The sequence below is a fragment of the Sturnus vulgaris genome, unplaced genomic scaffold (assembly GCF_052056855.1).
Source record: "Sturnus vulgaris isolate bStuVul1 unplaced genomic scaffold, bStuVul1.hap1 Scaffold_156, whole genome shotgun sequence".
NCBI classification, from domain to species: domain Eukaryota; kingdom Metazoa; phylum Chordata; class Aves; order Passeriformes; family Sturnidae; genus Sturnus; species Sturnus vulgaris.
This window is the reverse complement of record NW_028276073.1, coordinates 627,050-635,000: the sequence shown is the minus strand read 5'-3', so window position 1 is coordinate 635,000 and position 7,951 is coordinate 627,050.

Genomic DNA, 7,951 nt, shown 5'->3' with positions numbered 1-7,951 from the left:
AGGAGACCGCCCTGCTCGAGGGACCGGACACCACCGAGACTTCGCCCGGAGGAGCCGGCCCGCCGGGGGCCCTTTCCGACGCGACCCGAAAAGCCTCATCGATCGGACGGGGACAGAAAGAAAAGCAGCCGCGGGGCAACGGGGAGCCCCCGCGGCCGCGGGTTCCTGGGACAACGGCAACGGAGCAGGGCTCCAACATGCGTGCGAGCGGGACACGTCCCCGAGAGGCCCTCCCTTGGCGCCGCCGAGCCTCCCCGACGCTCCCTAGGCCCCCGACGCCGGCGGGCCGCTTGCAACCTTCGGGATCGATCACGCAGCAGAGGAAGAGAGCGGGGGGTGCCGCCACCCGCCCGCGGGCCGCAAGACAACGGAAAACGGAGCAGCTGCCACCGACCACGCCGCGGGCCACCGGCTTTCGCCCGCCTCGCAGCGATCGGCTTCCCACCCGGAAAAAAAGCCGGGGGGAAGGGCAAGCCACCGCACCAAAAAAAAAACTAAAAAAAAAAGCACGCCATGCGTCGCACGACCCGTGCTAGCCACGGGGGTCACGAGCCAGGGGTGGGGGCGAGAACGCGCCTCTCAACTCCTCCCGTAAAACCCCTCCAACCACCGGACATACGGTCTCTTTTCTCACTCGCCAACACAGCCAGCCCTTCTCTCTCGCCTTTCGCTTTCGCTTCGGTGGCGGCCCGTGACCCTTCGTCAGCGCGCGCTTCTCGGTGCCGCGGCTTAGGGCCGCGAGAGAAAAAGAACGGAGGCCGGGCGGGCACCCCCACACTGCCCCGCACACCGGCACGCTTTAATAAAAAAGAACGGAGCCGCTCGCAAAACCCAGCCCCCGCCGGCAACGGCAACCACGGCAGCCGGGGCAGGCCAGACACCACGGGCCGCCCCGGCACGGTGCCTCGATCGCGCCCGGCCGATACCGAGAAAGGGCGAGGCGCCGCCGCCCCGCCCACGACACACTCTCGGGGGCTCACTCGCTCGCTCGCTCTCTGTTGGGTTGCGGGGTCCGTCCTGGGGGGGGGGACACGGCCGGCCACCGCGGCCGACCGCCGCCCCGGAAAAATTCTGCCCGCTACACGCGGGTCCCCGGCTTAGGGCCGAGGAAGGGGGACGACTTCAACAACACACGGCAGGGCCGGACACTCCCGTCACCGAGCCCCCCTTCGCAGGCAAGCAAGCGAAGCCGAGAGGCGAGGCCACACGCCCCACTGCATGTCCCCCGCTGCCCTTTCGATACGGACACAACTCTGGCAACACAGGTCGGGAGCGGGAAACGAGGCGCAGCCAACCTCGGCCAAGCGAGCCACGCCCGGGGGGCTCTCGGGGAGGGGGGCCAGGGAAAGCCCGGGCAGGCTCAACACAACCCCGGGCCGGCCCCACAGAAATCCAGCCCCGGCTGCCGGCCACCAGCGTGCACCGGGACCGACAGCCGAAGAAATGCCGCACCCGGCGAGCGGGCGGGGCCCCGGCTTAAGGCCGGGCAGAAAAGGGGCGAGGCGCCGCCGCCTCGCCCGCCACCATCCCCGGGGGAGCGAGCGGGCGCCCGGCTCCCCGTTGTCACGAAACCGGCAGCAGCCGGGCCGGAGCGGGACACACTCGCGGCTTTCTCGCCCTCTCTCTGGGCCTTTTTCTCGCTTCTCCCCCGCCTGGAACAACGCAGCCTCGCCTGGGCCGGGGGAGCGCGGTGGCTCTCGGATCGCATCGCTCTCTCTGGGGGCTTTCTCGCTTCTCCCCCGGACTGAACACGCAGCCTCGGCCTGGGCCGGGGAGCGGCTCTCGGATCGCATCGGTCTCTCTGGGGGCTTTCTCGCTTCTCCCCCGACTGAGCACGCAGCCTCGCCTGGGCCGGGGAGCGGCTCTCGGATCGCATCGGTCTCTCTCTCTGGGCTAACCTGTCCCAGTCGAACTGGGTAAGACGGGAAGCCGGACGAAGCCACGCGACTCGCCCCGACATCGGCGGTGTTCTTCTGGCCCTGGCGACCGCACGCGCGTCCGCCCTTCTCCGCCACGGACACAGGCACGGCAACAGCCTGTGGGGATACGGCCCGTCACCTCGTTCCCATAATACGGACAGATGGGCCCGAAGCGGCGGAGGCCGGAAAGAGAACCGATGTACGTGACCGAGGGGGCGCAGTGGCGCACGCCGCCTTCTACGATGACATAGCCGGAGGCAGCGAGAAACAGCGACCCCTTGGAGTACTTCCAGGCCGGCAGCGGACAACAGGTCTACCAGCCATGAAACGGGCAACAGGTCTACCGACGGCTTGCTGCGGACAACAGGTCTACCCAGCCATGAAACGGGCAACAGGTCTACCAAGCTGCGGACACCAGGTCTACCCAGGGCATGCTGCGGACACCAGGTCTACCCACGGCTTGCTGCGGACAACAGGTCTACCCAGCTGCGGACACCAGGTCTACCCAGGGCATGAAAAGGGCAACAGGTCTACCAAGCTGCGGACACCAGGTCTACCCAGGGCATGCTGCGGACACCAGGTCTACCCACGGCTTGCTGCGGACAACAGGTCTACCCAGCCATGAAACGGGCAACAGGTCTACCAAGCTGCGGACACCAGGTCTACCCAGGGCATGCTGCGGACACCAGGTCTACCCACGGCTTGCTGCGGACACCAGGTCTACCCACGGCTTGCTGCGGACACCAGGTCTACCCAGCCATGAAACGGGCAACAGGTCTACCAAGCTGCGGACACCAGGTCTACCCAGGGCATGCTGCGGACACCAGGTCTACCCACGGCTTGCTGCGGACACCAGGTCTACCCAGCCATGAAACGGGCAACAGGTCTACCAAGCTGCGGACACCAGGTCTACCCAGGGCATGCTGCGGACAACAGGTCTACCCAGCCATGAAACGGGCAACAGGTCTACTCACGGCTTGCTGCGGACACCAGGTCTACCCAGCCATGAAACGGGCAACAGGTCTACCAAGCTGCGGACACCAGGTCTACCCAGGGCATGCTGCGGACACCAGGTCTACCCACTCAATGCTGCGGACAACAGGTCTACCCAGGCATGAATCGGGCAACAGGTCTACCAAGCTCCGGACACCAGGTCTACCCACGGCTTGCTGCGGACACCAGGTCTACCCAGCCATGAAACGGGCAACAGGTCTACCAAGCTGCGGACACCAGGTCTACCCAGGGCATGCTGCGGACACCAGGTCTACCCAGCCATGAAACGGGCAACAGGTCTACTCACGGCTTGCTGCGGACACCAGGTCTACCCAGCCATGAAACGGGCAACAGGTCTACCAAGCTGCGGACACCAGGTCTACCCAGGGCATGCTGCGGACACCAGGTCTACCCAGCCATGAAACGGGCAACAGGTCTACTCACGGCTTGCTGCGGACACCAGGTCTACCCAGCCATGAAACGGGCAACAGGTCTACCAAGCTGCGGACACCAGGTCTACCCAGGGCATGCTGCGGACACCAGGTCTACCCAGGGCATGCTGCGGACAACAGGTCTACCCAGGCATGAATCGGGCAACAGGTCTACCAAGCTCCGGACACCAGGTCTACCCACGGCTTGCTGCGGACACCAGGTCTACCCAGCCATGAAACGGGCAACAGGTCTACCAAGCTGCGGACACCAGGTCTACCCAGGGCATGCTGCGGACACCAGGTCTACCCAGCCATGAAACGGGCAACAGGTCTACTCACGGCTTGCTGCGGACACCAGGTCTACCCAGCCATGAAACGGGCAACAGGTCTACCAAGCTGCGGACACCAGGTCTACCCAGGGCATGCTGCGGACACCAGGTCTACCCACGGCTTGCTGCGGACACCAGGTCTACCCAGCCATGAAACGGGCAACAGGTCTACCCAGCTGCGGACACCAGGTCTACCCAGGGCATGCTGCGGACACCAGGTCTACCCAGCCATGAAACGGGCAACAGGTCTACTCACGGCTTGCAGCGGACAACAGGTCTACCCAGCCATGAAACGGGCAACAGGTCTACCAAGCTGCGGACACCAGGTCTACCCAGGGCATGCTGCGGACACCAGGTCTACCCACGGCTTGCTGCGGACAACAGGTCTACCCAGGCATGAAACGGGCAACAGGTCTACCAAGCTGCGGACACCAGGTCTACCCAGGGCATGCTGCGGACACCAGGTCTACCCACGGCTTGCTGCGGACACCAGGTCTACCAACTCAATGCTGCGGACAACAGGTCTACCCAGCCATGAAACGGGCAACAGGTCTACCAAGCTGCGGACACCAGGTCTACCCACGGCTTGCTGCGGACACCAGGTCTACCCAGCCATGAAACGGGCAACAGGTCTACCAAGCTGCGGACACCAGGTCTACCCAGGGCATGCTGCGGACACCAGGTCTACCCACGGCTTGCTGCGGACAACAGGTCTACCCAGCCATGAATCGGGCAACAGGTCTACCAAGCTGCGGACACCAGGTCTACCCACGGCTTGCTGCGGACACCAGGTCTACCCAGCCATGAAACGGGCACCAGGTCTACTCACGGCTTGCTGCGGACACCAGGTCTACCCAGCCATGAAACGGGCAACAGGTCTACCAAGCTGCGGACACCAGGTCTACCCAGCCATGAAACGGGCAACAGGTCTACCAACTCAATGCTGCGGACAACAGGTCTACCCAGCCATGAAACGGGCAACAGGTCTACCAAGCTGCGGACACCAGGTCTACCCACGGCTTGCTGCGGACACCAGGTCTACCAACTCAATGCTGCGGACACCAGGTCTACCCAGCCATGAAACGGGCAACAGGTCTACCAAGCTGCGGACACCAGGTCTACCCACGGCTTGCTGCGGACAACAGGTCTACCCAGGCATGAATCGGGCAACAGGTCTACCAAGCTGCGGACACCAGGTCTACCCACGGCTTGCTGCGGACAACAGGTCTACCCAGCCATGAAACGGGCAACAGGTCTACCAAGCTGCGGACACCAGGTCTACCCAGGGCATGCTGCGGACACCAGGTCTACCCAGCCATGAAACGGGCAACAGGTCTACTCACGGCTTGCTGCGGACACCAGGTCTACCCAGCCATGAAACGGGCAACAGGTCTACCAAGCTGCGGACACCAGGTCTACCCAGGGCATGCTGCGGACACCAGGTCTACCCAGTCATGAAACGGGCAACAGGTCTACTCACGGCTTGCTGCGGACAACAGGTCTACCCAGCCATGAAACGGGCAACAGGTCTACCAAGCTGCGGACAACAGGTCTACCCAGGGCATGCTGCGGACACCAGGTCTACCCACTCAATGCTGCGGACAACAGGTCTACCCAGGCATGAATCGGGCAACAGGTCTACCAAGCTCCGGACACCAGGTCTACCCACGGCTTGCTGCGGACAACAGGTCTACCCAGCCATGAAACGGGCAACAGGTCTACCAAGCTGCGGACACCAGGTCTACCCAGGGCATGCTGCGGACACCAGGTCTACCCAGCCATGAAACGGGCAACAGGTCTACTCACGGCTTGCTGCGGACACCAGGTCTACCCAGCCATGAAACGGGCAACAGGTCTACCAAGCTGCGGACACCAGGTCTACCCAGGGCATGCTGCGGACACCAGGTCTACCCACTCAATGCTGCGGACAACAGGTCTACCCAGGCATGAATCGGGCAACAGGTCTACCAAGCTCCGGACACCAGGTCTACCCACGGCTTGCTGCGGACACCAGGTCTACCCAGCCATGAAACGGGCAACAGGTCTACCAAGCTGCGGACACCAGGTCTACCCAGGGCATGCTGCGGACACCAGGTCTACCCAGCCATGAAACGGGCAACAGGTCTACTCACGGCTTGCTGCGGACACCAGGTCTACCCAGCCATGAAACGGGCAACAGGTCTACCAAGCTGCGGACACCAGGTCTACCCAGGGCATGCTGCGGACACCAGGTCTACCCACTCAATGCTGCGGACAACAGGTCTACCCAGGCATGAATCGGGCAACAGGTCTACCAAGCTCCGGACACCAGGTCTACCCACGGCTTGCTGCGGACACCAGGTCTACCCAGCCATGAAACGGGCAACAGGTCTACCAAGCTGCGGACACCAGGTCTACCCAGGGCATGCTGCGGACACCAGGTCTACCCAGCCATGAAACGGGCAACAGGTCTACTCACGGCTTGCTGCGGACACCAGGTCTACCCAGCCATGAAACGGGCAACAGGTCTACCAAGCTGCGGACACCAGGTCTACCCAGGGCATGCTGCGGACACCAGGTCTACCCAGCCATGAAACGGGCAACAGGTCTACTCACGGCTTGCTGCGGACACCAGGTCTACCCAGCCATGAAACGGGCAACAGGTCTACCAAGCTGCGGACACCAGGTCTACCCAGGGCATGCTGCGGACACCAGGTCTACCCAGGGCATGCTGCGGACAACAGGTCTACCCAGGCATGAATCGGGCAACAGGTCTACCAAGCTCCGGACACCAGGTCTACCCACGGCTTGCTGCGGACACCAGGTCTACCCAGCCATGAAACGGGCAACAGGTCTACCAAGCTGCGGACACCAGGTCTACCCAGGGCATGCTGCGGACACCAGGTCTACCCAGCCATGAAACGGGCAACAGGTCTACTCACGGCTTGCTGCGGACACCAGGTCTACCCAGCCATGAAACGGGCAACAGGTCTACCAAGCTGCGGACACCAGGTCTACCCAGGGCATGCTGCGGACACCAGGTCTACCCAGCCATGAAACGGGCAACAGGTCTACTCACGGCTTGCTGCGGACACCAGGTCTACCCAGCCATGAAACGGGCAACAGGTCTACCAAGCTGCGGACACCAGGTCTACCCAGGGCATGCTGCGGACACCAGGTCTACCCAGGGCATGCTGCGGACAACAGGTCTACCCAGGCATGAATCGGGCAACAGGTCTACCAAGCTGCGGACACCAGGTCTACCCAGGGCATGCTGCGGACACCAGGTCTACCCAGCCATGAAACGGGCAACAGGTCTACCAAGCTGCGGACAACAGGTCTACCCAGGGCATGCTGCGGACACCAGGTCTACCCAGCCATGAAACGGGCAACAGGTCTACTCACGGCTTGCTGCGGACACCAGGTCTACCCAGCCATGAAACGGGCAACAGGTCTACCAAGCTGCGGACACCAGGTCTACCCAGGGCATGCTGCGGACACCAGGTCTACCCAGCCATGAAACGGGCAACAGGTCTACTCACGTCTTGCTGCGGACACCAGGTCTACCCAGCCATGAAACGGGCAACAGGTCTACCAAGCTGCGGACACCAGGTCTACTCACGGCTTGCTGCGGACACCAGGTCTACCCAGCCATGAAACGGGCAACAGGTCTACTCACGGCTTGCTGCGGACACCAGGTCTACCCAGCCATGAAACGGGCAACAGGTCTACCAAGCTGCGGACAACAGGTCTACCCAGGGCATGCTGCGGACAACAGGTCTACCCAGCCATGAAACGGGCAACAGGTCTACTCACGGCTTGCTGCGGACACCAGGTCTACCCAGCCATGAAACGGGCAACAGGTCTACCAAGCTGCGGACACCAGGTCTACCCAGGGCATGCTGCGGACACCAGGTCTACCCACGGCTTGCTGCGGACACCAGGTCTACCCAGCCATGAAACGGGCAACAGGTCTACCAAGCTGCGGACACCAGGTCTACCCAGGGCATGCTGCGGACACCAGGTCTACCCACGGCTTGCTGCGGACAACAGGTCTACCCAGCCATGAAACGGGCAACAGGTCTACCAAGCTGCGGACACCAGGTCTACCCAGGGCATGCTGCGGACAACAGGTCTACCCAGCCATGAAACGGGCAACAGGTCTACTCACGGCTTGCTGCGGACAACAGGTCTACCAAGCCATGAAACGGGCAACAGGTCTACCAAGCTGCGGACACCAGGTCTACCCAGGGCATGCTGCGGACACCAGGTCTACCCACTCAATGCTGCGGACAACAGG